This window comes from Thunnus albacares, chromosome 13, assembly GCF_914725855.1.
Source record: "Thunnus albacares chromosome 13, fThuAlb1.1, whole genome shotgun sequence".
Classification (NCBI taxonomy): Eukaryota; Metazoa; Chordata; class Actinopteri; order Scombriformes; family Scombridae; genus Thunnus; species Thunnus albacares.
The window spans coordinates 10007850-10029195 of NC_058118.1; the positions used below are offsets into that span (position 1 = coordinate 10007850).

At 38.2% G+C, this 21346-nt stretch overlaps 1 protein-coding gene across 2 annotated transcripts in view; it reads right to left on the reverse strand.

The window, feature by feature from the left end:
• Positions 1–20850, reverse strand: part of npas2 (neuronal PAS domain protein 2) — a 48235-nt gene extending 27385 nt beyond the window's left edge. Inside the window, exon 1 of one of the 2 annotated variants that reach the window (XM_044369963.1) lies at positions 20540–20850. The gene's annotated coding sequence lies outside the window, so the exon portion shown is untranslated. Of the gene's footprint in view, positions 1–3866; positions 4323–20539 lie in introns of those variants that run through there. The other variant, XM_044369964.1, reaches the window with a different exon arrangement.
• Positions 20851–21346: the final 496 nt, after the last annotated feature.

Below are 21346 nucleotides of genomic sequence, written 5' to 3' on the forward strand. Positions count from 1 at the left end.
TAAGTTGACCTTTGACCTTTTGGATATAAAATGTCACTACTTCATCATTTTATCCTATTAGACATTTGAGCGAAACTGTCATAATTAGCATCTGAATTCTTGAGTTACAGTCACAGTGACTTTGACCTTTGACCACCAAATTCTAATCAGTTCATCCTTGAGTCCAAGTGGACATTTGTGCCAAATTTAAGGAAATTCCCTCAAGGCCCTGAGATATCATGTTCATGAGCATGGGACGGACGGAAGGACAACCAAAAACATATTGCCTCCGATCATGGCTGTCGCCCGCGCTGAGGCGTAAAAAAGTGTGCTGGTGTCACCTCAGACACCAAACAGCTGGCTTTCCAGTGAAGATATAATTCTCCCCCACAGAAAAGGACATCCGAAAGGCCTTTGTTGCCTCTTCACTTTTTGCTTCCCTTTCCCTCTTTCAAACATATACTGGTGCTGGTCTTTGAACAAGAATTACTGTAATTGAACAACATTTACTGTAATTGAACAACAATTACTGTAATTGAACATCAATTACTGTAAGAAAATGGCATATAATGACAACAGGTTGGACTTTTTTTTTCCTTTCAGCACAAGCCAACAAAAAGCCTAACCAACCAGGAGGACAAGGTTGCACTACACTTTCAAGTTACAAACATGCCACAGCCACCTCGTGAATGCAAATCTTAAATATCTGAGACACTACTACTACGTCATGCTGTCTGAGAGATCCTCTTTATAGATTATCAACAAGTGCTTGTGGCTCTTAGTTAATGTTGAATGATATCTACCAAGAAAACAGGCTTGAGCACAGATGACAGACATTTCCATGAAGCTGTCAGACAAAATACCATCCGTGATAGGGGCGTGTCCATCAGTTTTAACATATAAGGATAGCAGCTGCAATGATTTACTGCCACATGTGAACTGGTACAAATTAAATAAACATCTGAGTCCCCCTGATGGTAAGCTTGCATTGCATTTGAAGCACAACATGTCGATACTGAGCATTATTTTAAGATCTGACACACAATATTATTACAATATTATCACATGGACATCTTGAGATATTATTGTCCACCTTACAATCAATCAATTCAGTCATTTCAAAACCATGCAGTAAATAAGAATAAGCACAGACTTTTTACTTTATAATGCTTAAGATTGTTTTAGTGTACTGTATATGGTGTTTACAGGGTAAATACAACATGCAATCATACAACAATGCAGTTTATCTTAAATCTACGACAATCCCAAAGACTATTTTGATCAATAGAAAACCTACTTTGTTCATCGGCATCATACTGGACAAGAACTGTGTAATTATCATGCCCATAATTTATTATACAACTCACAAATTAGAATTAGGACTTTACAATTAGAGCTGCAACAATTAGTCGATTAAGCGATTAGTTGCCAACTATTAAATTAATCACCAGCTATTTTGATAATCGATTGATTATTTTGAGTAAATTTATGAGACAAAAATGTCCAAACTGTCTTCTTAAATGTGAATATTTTTCTGGTTTCTCTTGTCTTCTTTGACAGTAAACTGAAAATCTTTGGGTTGTGAGCTAAAAAAGATATTTGAGGACGTCATCTTGGCCTTTGGGAAACAGACTGTTTTTTTTTTTTACCATTTTTTGACATTTTATAGACTAAACAATTAATTGATTAATCGAGAAAATAATCGACAGATTATTGATTGATAATGAAATGAAATGAAATTGATAATGAAAATAATTGTTAGTAGCAGCCCTATTTACAGTTCCATTGCATTTAAACAGACCCAATTTATTATTAATTCATCATGAATTTTCTACTTACTTTTGGTTTTTATTAGGGTTGTGAAATGTATATGGTAAGAATATTTAAATTTGTCAAGCATCACAGATTTTACAATGTGTAGCTATCCCTTTAATATCTCTGAGCGTATTCGGCCACTCTGGGAAATGGTTCAAGTCAAGAAACAGGACTGTTCAGTGGTAATACTGGATTTTTGCGTCAAAGTGATGAAGTACTTTAGAGTTACATTTCTTTTTGAATGATTGTCTGGTGTTTAATTCGTAAGCTAGCCAAAAATATGCTTTATCCATAAAATGCTTTTCCAAAAAATGTATCACAACATCAATATAAAATCCATATTTATATAATTCCTAGTCCTAGTTCTTAATACAATAAGTTATCACCATAATACTTGTATTTTTGCCATGCAGTGCAACTACAAAAATGGTATTTTATCACCTGGTGTTTTGTCATTTCTGGATGTAGGCCTATGTGTGTTTTGATTTGGTGGAATATATTTACTGTGTGTGCTAGGGTGGATCAGTAGAAAAATAACTAATAGACAGTGTTTATGCTCATGTTAATGTTTCTCCTGCTCGCTCACAAAACAATGAATCAGGAAATAGACTGATAGAGAGAAAAGGGGCATCTGCAAGCTGTCAGAAAGCCAGCATCATTCTTCAAAAACAAAAATGCTATCCCAGTCAGACTGTTTTTGCTGCTCTTGTTTTGATAGATGAGTTTAAGCTGCTTGCAGATCCAGCCTTAGTGTCTGGGGTCGTGACTGCTACTGTCTGCTTATCTAGAAGTTTACATTGCCTGACCACCTCCACCTGCATCTGGTTTTGAGCCGACAGCTCAAGCTGTCAAGTAAACACTAACTGGGCCTGCACAGGCTTAGCCTCAGTCAATCTGAAAACGTTTGTTTTAACATGTATCTAAATCTGGTTGCTTGGATTGTATGTAATCTGAAATCACATTTGTAGAGAATTACCCTTCACTCATGTGCTTCACTTCTCCATAAGATTGTTATTATGGTAAATTTAAAAAAAGGTTATTTAAAAACTTACAATTTAACCCATATTCAACATCTATGTGATCACAAATGTAGCTACTGGATGTTCTGTCATATCAACATATAATGCATATGTACAGAATTTACATGTATATACACACAAAATGTAAATATAAACAAAAACTTTTTTTTTTACTTTGTCAAAATCCATTTAAATTCTAATAAAATGTAAGAACAAATACAAGTTTATAAATCTGAAAGAAAAAAAACTCAGTTTCATGTTGTGATTCTGGTGCAGGTAAAGCCCTTGTTAAGTGACAAGGAAACAGGAAGTATTTACACGCCTACAAATGAAAAACAGTGGGAAGGCCAATGAGTGCACACATTGACCCTTTAACTTCCCAGTAGGCACATAGTAAATAAGTAATTCTGCTGCACTTCATCTCAGGGTCAAACAGAAGAAATCTCACTCTATAAGACAACCGTGTCAACTGCGAATAAGAAACCCAAAATCCCTTGTGAAGGAAAAAACAGCGAGTTAGTGAGAGAAATGTGACCTCCAGTAGACTTAAATCTGCCAGGTTGGGTAACATCAGCCTGACCTAAACCTGCTGAGAAATTATTTAAGGATTTCTTTTCCTGTGACATTTAACATTTTGCTATGTGGTGTCTTACAGGAGCCAATGACGAAAATCCCTTCAATGTTTTGCCTCTAATGTCATCAAGCAGTGATCCAACGGAGAAAAAAAATAGGTTATCTCAACCTTGTAACCAGGACACTTGATGACTGTGAGCTGAAAACATGTAAGCAGCATTCAAGAGCGCTAAGGTACATGCAGGCTGACTGTATTTGACTAAAATATATCTTCAGCCTACACAGTCAGGCTCTAATGATTAACTAGATCTTGAGAGGGGCCAATCACGTGGTCGACCACCTCCACTCTAATTTGGAAAGAGGCCGCTCGTGAACTTTGACGTTATCAACACTGAAAAACGGGTGGCAATGACAACATTTTGCGCTCGTTTATCAAAGTGAAAGAGAGAAAACTGGAAGCTTAAATTCAATCTCACATACCTTGAAAACGGGTCTCCAGCAGAAATAAAGATCCACACTTAACTTTAACCAATCTAGTCATTTTAAAAATAAAAAAAATAATAATAAAACTACAGCATAGCAGCTGAGCGCAACTACCAGCGCCTGACTGACCAGGCGAGAGAGCCGAAAGCGTTAAATTGCATAACAACGCTAAGTTAATAACGCGCTGTTATTAATCGCCGGTGAGCTGTCTGAGGCTTTGGCACTCCTAATTTATCAACAACACACGACTAAATTCCCCATTCGTGCTCCTTGCTAGTTGCGGCCAGTGTCCGTGTATTTTCCAGGCACGGTACTCCACATCCTCCGCTGGCAGTGGCTTGTAAACAGGACCGAGTGAGCTGAGAGCAGAGAAAGTAGGTCAGCTGGTAGCTCAATTCTCGTCTAACGACGGCAGCAGCATAAGCAGCCGGCTGTGCAACGCAACCGAAAGAAACCTGTAGTGACCGGGAGGAGGGGGTAGATTGTAATCTTTAACACGTGCTAAATGTATAATAGCACCCCAGCTGAATGTCATTTTGAGTGCTGTGAAGGAGAATTGTTCTTATATCTAGAAATAATGCCGCACTTGGAAACTCAGGGTGTGAAATTGTGAATGGTACGGTCTGAAGTGAAGCCTAATACCACTGGGAAGCATGACAAGTAGCCTTTAATCTATTAGGCTAACAACCTGGTGTAAACTCGCCGAAAAAGAGCAGTGACATTATGAAAATATAGATCAGGTGGCCTGAGCTGATCCTTAGTGTCTGTGTATGTATGAAGGCAAATGAATCACACGTAGAGGGGATGAGAGGTGAGTTGTGTCTCCTACCGGCCAAGCAAGACAGAAGAGATTAGCCTGTCTGACCCTGTTCATAATAAGTTTATTAGCAATGTATTTAGAGCTAGAAAAAAAACATAACACAGGCCATACGAAAAATAAGATGACACAAGCAAAACAAGCTTTTGTTTTTCCCCTCAAGTGCTTCCCCATGTACTTCCTTACGTTTTTTTACGACTTCCTGGTTGCCTTTTCCCTCAGCTGAAGTCCCAAATGTGGGTCAACAGCCTGCATGACTAATTGCAAAGGCTCATGATGGACCGGCTCCAAATGTTTTGCTTTTGTCAAATGATCACACACAAATGGTTACAGATGCAGGTGTATACACAAGCGTTGTGAACTTTTTAAAAACATTAAAGTGTCCGAAAGTGAGCTAATCTGTTTACCTTAAGAGACTGTGTTGAGATAATAAGCAGGAGGTGAAACTTTAGACTCTAACACAACCCTATCAGTGTTTTGTTTATCATAATCAGCAAAGTGACTATCAGTGCATTAATCATTCCTCAGTTAATCTAATTGTGCAGTCTCCGCAGAGTCTACACGGTATCTCACAAATTGTTGACAAATCCTGAAATTGATTAAAACAGCTTTTGTTTAGAGTGACTGAATGCAGGAACTCACTACCACCGATTATAGCCCTCATTTCACTGTGATGCCTTAGGAAAGTACGGAAAATCACGAATGACTGCAGACACTCCGGCTATGCACTGTTTTCACATTGCTGCAGTCTGGTAGACGTTACCGGAGCATCCAGGTATGGACTACCAGACTCACTAACAGGTTTTATCCCCCAGGCCATCAGGCTTCTCAACCAGCAACATTAGTCTCAGTGATCACATTGATCATTCAATGTATGGCACCACAATTTAATCACTGCCACTCCTACACTTTATATTTATAATATTTAATACTCTGTTCTTACTGTCCACATTCCCAATGCTTTCAGTCTCTGAGACTGCTGCTAGTGTTTTACTGTTATATATATTATTGTTATTATATTATGTATATTTTTGCTATTCTTGCCCTTATTTGTGATTTTCTTAATAATTTGATTTTTCTTTTTATGCCCACTATATAATTGTTGCTTGCCATGTCTCATGAATTTCACTGCTCAGAATGACCCTGTTACACTGTGCGTTTGACAAATGAAACACTTTGACTTTCAATAGGTGTTAATAGATGATAGAAGTCTCATGATCAAAGTCTCTCTCATGTTGACTAAATGCCGCACATTTGATTTTCATAACAAATCTGAATTTGGTCCTGTATGTATTTTCAGCTGATTAAAGAAACACAATTTGAACAGGGGCAATTTTATTTTAAGTCTTCTCACAGTCAGAAGTTTCAAAGTCTAATGTGTTTCTTATCAAAACAGAAGGACATTTTCACACTGTCAACCCTGGTAGGCCATTTTAAAGCAGTGTGATGTCTGTTTATTGTTCATAAACAACTGAACAAACCATATTTGGAATTATAGAACATTGTTCATATTTAGCATTTTTGAATCATTATTTCATTTGCTTCTCTTTTTAATTACTTTTGCCATTTTTTTTCCCTTCTTAAGAAATAGTTTACAGTGAAACAAGAACAAGATATCTGTACCAATTGTGAATACCCTTCAGGCAAATTTGTGTTTTGTGATATTGGGCTATACAAATAAAATTGACTTGACTTTAATCTACAGCAGTAACAGCAGCTCTGTGAGGCTAGCAGTGCTCTGAACTAAATGTCAACGCTAGCGATGACAAAGCTAACATTATGACACTAAGCAGATATAATATTTACATGTTAGCACTAAACACAGTACTGGTTGTCATTAGTTTTGGAGGCATCTTGTTATAAACTACCAACTAAAATGTTGACCTGATGGTGACACCAGATGAAAAGTCTATTTCATGGAAATCCATCCATTACTTGTTGAGATATTTCAGTCTAGACCAAAGTGGTGGACCGACCGCCCGGCACACTATCATTGCCATCCCATTTTAGCCATGCTAAGTGTGGAGGGATGACATTTAGCAATGCTCCAGAGTCTTATTCAAACCAAGAACATCACTATCCTGTACACAGTACAACTCTTATGACACTGATCCACCGGGACACCAGCTGCTTCCTTTCTAAGTTATTTGTAAATCATGATAATCACACTACAAGAATTTTTCCCTCTGGCCTGTATTGACGTAGTTATGTCAGACAGACTACTGACAAGAGATGTGTACCCCTGTCAGGACTTTGATATTATGGACGAAGCCTTAGTGCTGTATATCGCATATGCTACTTTGATGCTTTTTGTCTGTAGGTTGCAGAGAAAAGTTTCCCTAATAGATGGTCTTGTGATAAAGGCCAGATGTCATGTGAGTGAAGAGTACAGATAACAGAGCACATAAGAATATCCTGCTTTGACAAGTTAGTCCACGACATCTGAAAAACTTCAGTGCATTTAGACAAATGGGGCTCCTCATTATGGAGGAGACGAGTGTTGGTCTGCGAGTACGAGCTAAAGATTGAAATGTTTTGTATCCCCTTCAAGCACATGCAGGACAATATTAAGAGTGAAAAAGAACAAGTTGTAAGACATAATAATATAACAAAATATTAAAAACTGCACACACAGTACAATCTGAATTGAAGTCAAAAGCAACCAAATGGCTTCCTCTGGCTCTGCCGGTCCTCGGTATTCGACATTTCTGATCAGAATTTCTCTCCAGACGTTGAGAAAGAGTTGCAGCAAAGCTAGCTTTTGCAGACTACTTGTCTCAATGGCCATCTTCATGTAATGAGTCACATTTTCCCACAGCTGATTCAGACTGCAGCTGTTGTAGTAGTCCAGATTTCGATGAGTGATCTGGCTTGTGATGTGGTCCCAGTATGATCCTATTTTAACAAGCTTGTGAGACATGGAGCCAGTCTCTGTGGTCGTCTGGTTCTAGTGACTTATGCGTCCTTTATCAGCCGAGTGACTTTGAATCTTGAATCTTTGGCAAGAAATCGAATAGCAGAACTCCACTGCTCAAAGAGGCCGTTCCACACCAGGTAGCGAGTTTGAGATTTGCACACAAGTCTATAGCATGTCACTTGTGTTCCACACTTAGTCTAGCCAAAGTGATGGCTGATAAAGTGAGATGACGCCACTGAGCTTTGTCTGTAACAATTTACTTTCATACTAATTCCAAACAGCTCAAACTTCTACTTCATGCCAGACATAAAGAAGGGATGTGAAAATCCAATGCTGAGAACTGGTAACCTACTGACGACGTAGCTCAGTGTCTGAATCAAACCTTGGATATCCAGCGATGTAAATAAATACATATGCTTCTTATATGCATGTGAAAGTAGACTATTAATTATGTTGGAGGTTATGAGCACAACAACAGTAAATCACATATGATAGAAAATCATTGTTCCTCTGCTCTGTAATGGTTACAACCACAGCAAGACCACCAGGCACCACTCACGACCTCAATATATTGGCCACATTCAATCCACAACCCTGGCTGTTTCTGTGTGGAGCTCCCACTGCATGTCCACACTGGTTGTTCCAGTTCATGTGCGTAAGACATGAAAGTCAGGTGGATGGCAGAAATGTAGCTGATCAGATCACAGCCCATACAGTGCAGCTAATCAGGCTGCGGGCTGCTTGCACGGTGCAGCCAACCATTAGTAAACAGTAATTGACCACAAAGTGGTACCAGAAAATGTAAGTAGAACAAAGATGATGACCTATTGTTACTGTATCCTCACAAATGAGGAAATTGCTGGCTAAAGAAAACAAACAACATCAGTTATGCGGAGGTGGTTTGGATATAATAAAAGTGACTCGACTCAGGAAAAGGCACTATGCAAAATATGCTGTCAGCCAGCGTGAAACAAGACCGGAAACAGAACTATTCCTTTCAATTACCTGAAATGGTGTTTCTGTCTTAGTGGATACACAGAGTATGAAATTACTGACCATGCATGTGTCAGTAACCCTGCAACTAGTGTCAAACAAAATACTATTGACAATTTCTTTTTTTTACTTGTCAGCAGCAGGCCTAGGGCTACACCAAAGCAACAATCAGTGTCCTTGTTTGTGGCCGCATTTGAAAGCCATGTTTTCAGAGTTACAGGATAAATAATAAGTTAATAATAGTTATAATTCATATTTCGATCAAGTGTGATTACTTATCAGAGTTTTAGGTAGCAGATGTGTCAGTTTTTGTATATCTGCCAACATTTAACAATATTATTATTTACTATTCTACAGAAGTAGAAGTGTCAGAACATTATTCCAACATTAAACTACTTTATCTTGCGTTTAGATAACCATAAACCCATATCTAAACACACATAATTCATTTTACTGTGAACAGGAACAACAGGAAAATCAGGAAAAAAACAGGAAATCAGCAAGAGGTCACTCTCATAATTGTTTCTTTAAACTGTCTAAATAAAACTTATTGTTAATATTCTCAACCTCTAAAAGCAAGTAAACTCTTGAGCAAATTGCACCATCATTTGAACACTTACTTTGCGAGGCAGCTGGATTTGCAAGATCAAGAGATCATACAAGAATCCATCTTGTCAGGCTTGAAGTTATGCGCTTGTGTCCAAACCACCGGTGTTTCGAACCAAGCAGCGTCCTATGAGGATTCTTGTTATGATCCCACAAATCCAGCTGCCTTGCAAAGTAAGACTGTGATAGACTGTGATAGACAGATGGTTCATCCAATCACCTGCCAAGTATTTTTTAAAGTGCCTGCCCTTTTCTAAACAGTTTGCAAGGGCGACTTCTCAGATGGTTCTGTGTAACAAACCATCTGGCGCATCAGGTTATTCTAACACAGTGTTGAGCGTCAAATGTAATGATGTATGAAGTAAGATGTCAGATAGGACGATATGACTTTGTTTATATTGATATCAGATCTTGAAAACTACAATAAAAGCTGGCTAGAAAGTACTGAAGTTTGCAAGAGCTAGAAATGTAATAAAAATGCACAAAAGACATAGATGATAAATGAGTGATGCTGGGGTGCAAAACTTCAAAAAACAGCAAAAAAAACAACAGCATATAATTAGACCACAGAGAGACATGGCGGCTCTATAGGGTGGTGAGAGGTAGCCGTCTAAAAACCTCAACTGACCTCCAACACCCAGAAATCATGCCACACAATGTCAATAAACTGCACACAGCACAGTCATATTTACCAACCTGTCTGGTCTGTGATTGCTTTACACCAAAGGATACTAAAGAGACCAACCGAGCAAATCTGACTGTTGACTGTTATTTAGCAAGGATGTGATGCTCTACTCTGCAGCCCCACTTTGTGATTTGACTGGTGTTTTTTAGTCTGTCATTCAGTCCTCCACTTTGGTCCAGAATGAAACATCCAAACAACTATTGAATGGCTTGCCATGAAATTTGTTACACACACTGATGTCCCCCTCAGGATGAATAGTAATCACATCTTCAGGTCCAAATTTTAAGTTGTCCAATACTTTGGTTCATGATCAAATATCTGCAGAACTAATGATATTCCCATCAGCTCAGCTGTACTTTGTATTTAATACATGGCCCAAAAGGCATTTTCCCCATAGAACACCATTATAAAAGAGACATCTATAAAACTGTCGACGGGACGCGACGATTAATTTTTAATCCATGAAAGTTTTATATTTGTAATCCTTTCCCAGAGCATAGAAAGGCAATTTTAAAGTTTGTGATGTGATCCCAATGTCAAGTCTAGAAAAGGCTAGAAAACTTTTTTTGGTTTATGCGCCAGGCGCTCAATTTTAATTCAAGTGAATGGGTGCCATCTTTGAGTCCATTATCCAGTTCCTATAATGCATTCATGGTTTAATGACAATCAGCAAATATTAGCATGTAACAAGCTAAACTAAGATGGTAACCACGGTGCACATTATACCTGTTACACATCAACATGTTAGCATTTAGACGTTACCTTAAAGCACTACTGTGTCCAAGTACAGCCTCACAGAGCCGCCAACATGGCTGCAGACTCTTAGACTCCTTGATATCGATATGTGATATTCCAGAGTGGTATTTTTGAAAAACTCTTAACAGTTTAATGACATTTAATCCAGGGACAACTGCCACCAGTTATTTAATATAACAAAATAAGTCAACTTATTCAAATTAAATTATGTTCAAAGAACATCTAAATATCTTTGTCATGTGCTCAGTCATATGGTAGCTTACATACTGTATGCACAATATAACACAATGATAAGAAAGTGAATGATGCCAGAGTGATGATAAAGGATCGTTCTGAACTACACTGTTGCTATGCCAGCGACCAACAAGTGTGAGACATCTAAGATTCATAAAGATCTCCCACATTTTACTGCATTATTCACCATCCGCCTACATAGAGATTAGTTCCGCTCTTTTATGTAGGTCATGCCACTGGATAATGAGATGACATTTAGTGCTCATAAGCAGACCTCACTACATAATAAATGCTCAGTGTTGGCTTCTTGACGTCCTGTACCTTCATCCAGACTTCTCGCCTTTACGTCAGTGAGAAAAAAAAAAAAATGAATTACTTAGATAATCACCAAGACATTAAGCCATATTGCCTGTAGCTACATCTGTCATGCTGGTATTGATGATGTCATCATGGCCCTCTGCTGAAGCACTGACTGTCATTAATTAGACTGTGGCACTGCTGTTCGCTCTGTGTTCCCATGGTAACAATGTGTGGTGTCTACTTTCCCCCAACCAAGGCAGCTATGTCCATCAAGCCACTGGTTTCCATTTTCTTCAGGTCTAGGAGATTTTTCCTGCACACGTCAGAAACACATTTATTAGTCTGATGAATATTAATAAAGTGGCAGGAAGCTTTCAGGCTGTATTCTTTGATTCTTTATTATTAAAACGTAAACCTCCTCAACACATTGTAAACAGTGGTGATACATGATTTAATACTGGGCTCGAAGATGGGTCATTCCCTCTTTCCTTTTTAATATTAGATAGTTTTTCATATGAAGAATTTCTCAAATGAAAGCTTCCAACACCTGAGCTTTGTCTTCTCCCAGGAATATAACATCATCACGTCAGCATCTGAAGAACATCACCTTATTACCGGAAATGCTGTCTCATTTCAACTGTGCGTAACCATTCTTTAGTCCGTTCTCACTGTTGGCTGGTTTGAAGTTACACAATGTCCAGGTCAAGGACATTTTGCACCATGTAACTCAGTATAGATGGAGCACCATTAGCTACGACTTCAGACCTTATCCAACAGCAGGGCAAGAAAATTGGGAAAAAATCACAGGAGGAACTATTTGGGACATTTCTCACCCCAAACAGCATTTGTTCCATTGAGTGTCCCGATGGAAAGAAGAAAAAAAAAAAAGGCCCCGGTCTGTGAGGAAAACAAATCATCATGCAACTCCTCAGCAGTGCTTTCCCACGAGCGGTGTCCGTCTCAACGAAACAGCAGCTTCACGCTAATCCTCCCCCTGGGCAACAGCTGAACCCTTGCACTCTCTGAGCTCTGCCCGCTGGACAATCCTGTCACAGTGCAGTTTAACACATCCTCACCTGCTGTGCACCGAAAAACACATGCCCTTCCTCCACGCTTTTCATAACGAGCTGAATGATGTAACTAAATTATATATTTTTAGCTCAAATTGTTAGATGATCAATTAGTCGATCAAAATATGAATGATCTGAATCATTTATCAAGCAAAATTACCACTGACATAACATTTGATGGCTGTAGCTGTAGAGTATTTTTCTATTTCACCTTTACAAATTGGACACTTTGGTAATTAGAAGACATCACTTCTGATTAATGGAAATGATTGAAGATTGTAGACATTTTATAGATGATAAATGAATACTAATCAAAAACTGATTAATTACCCCAGTAATGTTTGGTATTGTGCAGTGAGCTCAATCCTGCTGAGTCTAACTGTACATTTTTTTGTATCTGTTTCTTTTACTTATTCCATGTTTACTCCTTATGCTTATACAAAAACATTTGTCAATGATTTTGGTGATACTTTACCTAGAGTGCCTTGTAATTACACATTCACCACACAGCATTGTGGGTGGCCGCATCATTTCAATGAGAAAGCAGACGTATAAAGCAAACATCCTTTCACCAGGTAGATCTACTCTGAAATTTCCTCTTAATTATATTCTTTCAACTATTCTAAATGAATCACCAAATTATTCCAGGCCTGTTATTGTCTGCTGCTGCTCAGGAAAAGATGCAATTACCTAAGGCAGTGTGTGAGCAAATATGTGGGTCACAATTCTAGGGCACGGGTGGAAAGGGCAATGCAGCTCTTTCTTTGTGCCACTGTCTCAAGCTCAGATCGGAGGTTACATCTCAGATTAAATTCCTAGCTGTGGAGGTCTACTGATTCTTTTACGATGGCCCAAAGAAACATTTTGTGCTGACAAACAGAATAATATAATCATTATGAATCCAATTCATCGGTGAGTGTTTGTAAAACCGCAACCAGCCATTCTCTCGCTCTGTGCAGAGACTCTGAAATGAACTCAAATAGTCTTTTGCAAGCAGGCCATGGAAAAAATGACCTTATGTCTCCATTCCTATCTATTGCTATTTCATTTTCCTTGTTATGAAGCACTGCATAGCGTCTTCCTGAAAGCAGACAAATCTCTCTTGTTGGATTCAGGTCTTCTCTTAACAGAGGTAAAGCAGATTGTAATGAAAAACATTTATCTCTTTGAGGAAACAGCTACACAAAGAGCTGAATATTGAACCGCACTACGACCAAACATCCATTCTGTCTCATTTTCAATCCACAGAAACCAAAAGTACAGGGCTGTAGACATTTTCCATTCCCACATGAAAGAACCTTTGACAATATTGACAGCTGCACATTAATTTTTCATATATTTTTAAGGTAATTAACATTTTAGTTGAACTATAGGGCATAAAATCAGCTGTGGATGGCCTCTATTTTCACCTGAGGGCCTGTTCGCTGAGAAAAATGAGTTTACATATAATCATAATAGATGCCTAGCTAAGAAAGTGGGTTAATAACATCTACATTTTTAATGTTAAAAGGCTGGATCATGAGTAGTCTAGAAAAAATATAATCACAGTGACTAGTTTACACACTGGTTAATGCTTCATGCCTGATTAAAGTACAGTGAAATGCGGCTCATTTGGATGCTTACAAAAGGCCACAATCCCTGAGTGGTATGAGCTTTGTGTGCGCACAAAGCTCATACTAACGGGGAAGGCGATCGGTGTAGTGAGAGTAGAAAACATGTTTCACTACGATAATGATTCATGACTCATTCGCCTTGCTGAAGTGTCCTTGTGCCGACCATTAAATCCCTTCCAGTTCTTTAAAGGACCTTGCCCTCTGACCTCCCTGTGAATGGATGGACAAACATAATTTCCCAACAGATTTTCAAAAAGCATCATCGTGTGTGTGGTCTTATGAGATACATAGTTTATTAACTAAATATTTAAAATACTGGAATAGATGTCACTGGGGAAAAGGAAAACGTGCACACTGTGCTCTACGCGCAGGAGCATCCAGGTCTTGTAAATGTCAATGTAACTATAATTCAGGATTCTCAGTTTCAAGTATCACAGTGGTCTCTTGACATCACAGATTGGAGACGACCTACTGAGCGTCAAAGGGATGAGGAATCTCTTTTCATTTCAGAATCAGACCTGACGCACTCGTTTGTGATGTTGTGTATTTTACTCAACAGAAAAACAAACCACGTCGTAATGCACATGCAGCCAACACCCTGAGCAAAAGATCTGAATCGCATCTAGGTCACACACACACACACAGGGGCCGAGCCCACACATATTGTGAAACCATTTTTTTTTTTTTTCCTGCCTCTGGAATACAAAGTGTAGCCACACCCGAATCTTGAGAGTGGCTTTTTGTTGTGATAGAAAGATAAAAGATGTACCTTTAGTACTATGATTCAGCTAAATATAATAGATGAATGACTGTGTAACTCAAACAGCAGCTGAATTAATTTCACCTGATAGCTAATAAACCTCAATAACATGGCTGAGTTCTTCACGCCCATGAATGAACAAAACTAAAAGCCATTCAGAAAATTAAATGCATAAATTTTGCTTAATAGAGATCCTATTGTGCAGTGTCTTTGAAAAGGTTTCACACTTAATGTTCTGATGTTTATCTCCGGTAATGCCGCTTGTTTCATGCCACAGATTAAAAGAGAGGACGCAAATGCATGTACTGTGATAAGAGCCAGAAGAAGGGAACTTCTTTTAAAAAAAAAAAAAAAAAAAAAGCAGCTAAATGTCTTAATCATGCCCTAGTGCATCGAAGCCTGCAGCTACTGAGGACAATGATTGTGTGCTATGGAGCAAGAGATCAGCGACAGCAGCAAAGATGATGACGTCTGTAGAGGCAGTTATATAACTGGAGCTGAACATTTTGTCTGTCATAGTTACAAGGTTAAAGAGGGTGACATGAATACCAGTCATAGTCTCAAGAGTCATGTGCAGCATAGTTCCACTGGCAGCCGGGTTCACCAATGCAGGCATCAGTATACTGGACTACGGGGCAGAAGGAATGTCCATGTTGTATTGAGTGATCAGCGTGTCTATCTTTTGTTGCCTTGAAAGGCTCCAACAAAAGATGATTATAACCTGAACCTCACCAACTATTCACAACAAAAAACATATGAAAAATGTATGATTTCCCCTTATCTCTCACATGAAACCCACCATCCAGCTCATCAGATATACTGTAAGTAGTCCATTCGTACCAAAGGACCAACAGTTGCACACAAACAGGCTGGGAGAGACGGTTTTGTTCCACTGGATCAGAACTTAACAAGACTTGAGCAGTACCAAAACACAGTATGTAAATGGTTTACAGGTTGGTTGGTTTCTGTTAGTCTTGCATTGATTAAGTGAACCCTTAAACTGATCTTAAACTGTATCACCAACTACTTTGATAATGAATCATTTATGAAACAAAAATGACAAACATTTGATGGTTACAACTAGAGCTGCAATGATTAGTCAATTAATTTGTTAGTTGATCGTCACAGCAACTATTTGAATAATTGAACAATCATTTTAGTGATTTTTCAGGCAAACATGATGTGCTTCCTTTTTCTCTTATATCACTGTAAATAGAAAATCTCTTTGGTTTTGGACTGTTGGTTGGACAAACCAATCAATATGAAGATGTCACCTTGGGAAATTAAGAACATGTTTTTCACTATTTTTCTCATTTTATAGACTAAATGATTAATCAGTTAATCAAAAAAACATCAAAAGATGAATTGATGTTGTCAGTTGCAGCCTTACTAAATAACATTAGGGATTTCAGCTTTAACCATACTCATTTTAAGACCTTGTTCATAGCTTTTAAGCGATCCTTTTATTAAAAGCTCAGTTCAAATGACGGTCTTGAACTGACAGAGTACACGCTGCTGAAACATTAATAGAGAATTCATAACAGCCTCTGTATTCAGTGTTTTTTTTTTTTGTTTTGTTTTGTTTTTTAAAGGGACCATGTACAGTTTTAAACATAAATGTTGACATTTTATGCACCTCTATCAGAGTTAGCTTATAGCTATTTTTCATCTGTAGTCCCTTGTCACAGTCAAAACATATTACAGCACAGTACTAGTCAACAACAGGATAAAGAATACAGAATAAACATAGTACAAAGGATACAAAATAATACAAAGTTACACACAATAGCACATCACACACAGCCATAATGTCAACTAGAATGACTTGATAATGATGATAATGAATGCTTGTCCGATTGAAATCAAGAATATTTGTGTTCATAAGAAGACCATAGGATAAAATGTAATACCAGTGGTTACAGAGCTGAGTAGATTTTAGTAAACTTTTTATATTTGGTTTTAAAGGTACTGAAGGAGCTGCAGCTCTTCATGTCTTCAAGTATGTTTGACTAAGTAGTGGCTTTTACAGAGAACGCTGACTGCTCAAATTTAGTGTAACGAAATGATATGGTTCAATCTCTTATAGAGGATATTCTGGGGAATTTTATAGAGTTCATAGAGCAAAAAGTCACATAATGGTTCAATGTTTTTTAAATTCAAGGATGATGCTGATGCTATGAGCATAATGTCACTAAATTACACTTCTGCTACAAAATCATTGCTCTGCTTTTGCTCTTGTATTGTGTTCTCCTTTAATGTACTGATGACATTTGCCACATGACGACTTTTGTTTGGGAATATTATTTTTGTTCTGTTTTCCTCTATGTTCACTGTCTGTTCGTGTTTAGTGTTGCTCATTAGGATTGTCACACCTGCAGGACAAGGTATTCAAGGACTTTTTCCTCCTTGGGAAAGTGCAAACTGTCTCTAAGTATTGGACAGAGAGCTTTAAAAACCCTTGAAATATCAGGAACTATTAAAAGCAGTTGTTAAGGCGCATGGAAGTCTCGTCTGGTTCTGATGGAAATGACAAATTCTTTAAATGCCTGTTTAATGTAGTCAGAGTGACTGTTTCTCATCTCTCTGAGCTTCTACTTAATCCCCTCCTATAAAAATGTCTTCACTCTTGCTCTGACTAAGCATGCCTCTGACGTCTAGGTCAGGTATTTCTCATATACAGGATGATTGATCTCTATGGCACTAACTTGAATAAAAGTTTCACATTGCTTTATAACAACTGCAATTTTTGTGCAGAATAGAATTTCTATGTTAAATAAAGTAAAGCAAAACACTGTGATAGCATACGCCACAAGATCAAGTTTGTTATTCCCAAGTGAAACTATTGTCACAGCCCAGTGTGAAAAAAACACCCATATAGGCTATACGGTACACATAGGAAGCATGTACAAAGGCATCTGTGTACACGTAACACGAGAGTTTCCATTTAATACTAAACTAACTCTTCCACCATTATTCCAAAGGTCTGAAATATAGAGAAACAAACTGTATGATTTATTTCTTTAACTTCCTTACACACAATATAGCATCAAGCCACATGTTTCTGTAGCTTCAGCTACACCAGAATTTATTTTGTATTTCTAAACTTTAAAAAAAAGACTGTAAATGAACTGTAAATATAAATACAATGTGAAGACCAAAAGTTGGTCAACCTGATTTCCTCCATTTGTTGTTGTGTTTGAGATGAATCAGCATGAAGTTTTAATAATAGTTAAGGCCTCATTATTAGATTTGCTTATTGAGGCTTTGAAGTGTGAATGCAAATGTAACAATTACTTCCTAGGCTGTGCGCACACACACGCTTGCAGGGAAATGTCAGCTATTTTTTTTTCTTTTTTTACTTACAACTAAGCCAAAGTAAACCGCCAGATAAATTCTGTCGACGAGGCAGAGCTACTTAAAGCAGGTCAGAAATGTGTTAATATGTTGATACCTTTAACCTGAGATTCATGCTATTACTCACATCTGAATACCGAGAAACACTGAAATGTATAGAGGAAGAAATCTAAGTTTTGAATCATTTCTACCCTCTGTCTCTTCTTAAAGAGACAGAGAGTAGAAATGATCCCTTCGCCGCTGCACAGACATCCACCATTTGTGCATGCCTAGTCACACTAAGCAGCTCTAGCAATATTCAGACTAGCGTTCAGTTTAAGCTTGCAGGACATGGCCCAGTAACCTACTTTCCCCACAACATGCTCTGTAACATCAGAGACGAGGCTGTGTGTCATCAGTTAACTAACCTTCACCACAGCATAGTTTCAGCAAAGAGAGGCAAAAACCCAGGCACAGCACTGCTTGAGAAAAAATAAAATACCAATCACAGTTGAAGAAATCTCCATAAAACCTCCTGCTCAGTTTCCTTTTAAGGGTGAAGTAGTAGATTTATATTTTTTACATTTTAAAAAAAAGAAAAGCAGTGGAGAAAAGCAGAAATAGAAATGAGGAAATAAGGAAAGTAAATGTCACAAAGAATTTGAGGGAAAAATCACAAAGAATTATGAGAAAGATTTGAGTAATTATGAGATACTAAGTCATAGTTATAAAAATAAGTTGTATAAGAGATTAATCATATTTGAGGCAAAGTTTCTCAGAACTACGAGATAAAAAGTTTCTTGTGTGACTTCTGTTTCACATTATTATGACATACTAAGTCATATTTATGAAACAGAACCTCATAATGGCTATTTACAGCATTTCCTACTGCAATAACTTCACATAATTTACACAGTATTTTACTAGAACTTCCCACTGAAATTGTAACCCTTTATCTAGGCTAACTGCAAGGATTGCTTTCTCTGTACAGGTCCCGTGCCTTTACAGTCCATATATCATGTGAACTGCTCTATAAACTGTTAAACCCGACAACCTGATACCCAAAAACCATTCCTCAGAGTTGCTAGGTTAACCTAAAAGTCAAACCCTCACAGCGACTGCAAAGGCTAACACACTGCATACCCGTTCTACTCAACAAATCTAATAATTATGATGTAACAGCATTGCACCACATAGTGTGTCTTGGTTTAATTATATGAGATTAAGACAATTTATTTATTGAAACCATGATTGACTCCTGAACTATGTTTCCATGGTGGCAGACAAAGCAAGTCTTGTTTTGTGCCAAAATGGGACACACCTATCTATCCGGCCCATGGTGTAAATTCAGATTGTTTGGATTTAGTGACAGGACTTGAAAAATTAGCTGAAGGGGAGAGGGTATCATGAGTCATGAGGCTGGCCCAAATGTTTAGCAGAATGATGTAAAAGGAGCATATGGTGCAGTGAACACCCCGGTTCAGTCAGTCATGGAGCAGCCCATCTTGTCCCACTCAGCTGTCAGCACACATCCTCATCACTATTCATGACTGCTAGGCCAACCTCAGCACTGACGCAGCAAGCCGGCGAAATGCCTCAAGCTTCAACACGGTTGTACGTAGATGGAGATTCTCATTTGCACACTGACAATTGGGCATTATTTGCAAGAGCCTGGCTCCTTTCAACCAGTGCAACCTGGAAATGTTTTGTGTATCAAGTCCCTGAACAAACTGACTCTGTGAATTTGCCCAATCACATATTCCAGCATGTCTCACTAAGTTATGGAGAAGTCTAAGTGTCTCACCCTTCTTACACAACATTTTATGCATGAACTTACACTTACAATTAGGCTACATTTACCCATATATTTCATTCACCTTAAGTCATACAAAGTATCTTCAGATATAGCTAATAATTCATGTTTTTGTGTATGCCCTGAACCAACAGCTGGTTTCCAGGTATGTCAACACACACTCTGCATTACAGTTCAACACACACACTCTGCATTATAGTTCAACACACACACTCTGCATTATAGTTCAACAGCATTAAATTAGAGTTAAATGGGACTTAAATCTTAAATGAACGCTACCTAACGTTACAGCAGCTTCACACAATATCAATACCTGAGAAAATACCACCTTCTTAATACACCCAATGGCACACAGGCTCTCCCAAGTTACTTACAACTTACTAAACTGTCGAAGAAAATAGGAAAAAGCTGACCTTAATGTTTTCTACTGTACATGTAAGTTAGTTACCGACATTTAAAATTTTGATTTTGGCCAAAACGTGAAGAGCATTTACTGTCACTCTGCTTTTAACAATTTCAACAGACTGTTACACTGATAACATGAATACAATAAAAATGTCTGGTTTTGTACAGTTGCTTTAAATATTGTGAAGTAAAACCTGAGTATATACGATGTGAAAAAGAAGATTTTCGTTAGCTATCGTTAAGCTAACGTTAAATCTGTAACAGTTACCAACCGTTACTCGCTGTAACGTTCAGTAACGTTAACGACTCAGGCGCTATATGGACGGAACCATTAGAGAGCTTTAGACAGCACAAAGCTGGAAACTTACCTTATTCGGTGAAATAAGGGTCAGACGAATCCAAACGGAAAATATGTGGGCTTTAACCTAGAAAATAACCCGACGTCCTATATCCCAAAAAGTTGCCCAGAGATGAAACTGCGCTGCCGACTCAGTCTGTGACTGACTGTTCGCGGTGTGACAGCCTGTTGAGGGGGAGATCCTGATCCTGATAAAGCATACACACCTCACATTTTACGTCTTCATATGACTGAGCACCGATCAAAACGCGCCCTACCCACAGACACACATGAAGGCTGAATGAAGAGTGTTTCTGCAGCCAGTGTGCGTCCACAACTCAGAGTACCGCCCACTGGACTATATACTAAATAAAGTCGTGCGCGCGCGTGTGTGTGTGTGGTATGACTTCAGTTATTTTCAGGGACACACACCAGTTGACTTGGGGGACAAAAGTCGTGTCCCCAATTGGTAAAACGCTGATTTTTGGGTCAATGGTTTAGGTTAGGGTAAGTCTCCAGGAAATTAATGTAAGTCTATGTAAATACCCTCAAAGGTCACATAAGTAAACCTGTGTGTGTGTATGTGTGTGCTTGTATTCATGTTGCGGGGACATAAAGCTGTATACACCTTCACATTATGGGGACTTGCCTCACTTTTGGGGGCAAAAAAAGGTAAATCAATCATTTTAGGGTGAAGACTTGTTTTAAGCTTAAAGTATAGGCTTAAATTGGGGTTATGGTTATGGTTAGGATTAATGTAAGTCAATGTCCTCTGGCGTGATGGAGACACAACTATGTGTGTGTGTGTGTGTGTGTGTGTGTGTGTGTGTGTGTGTGC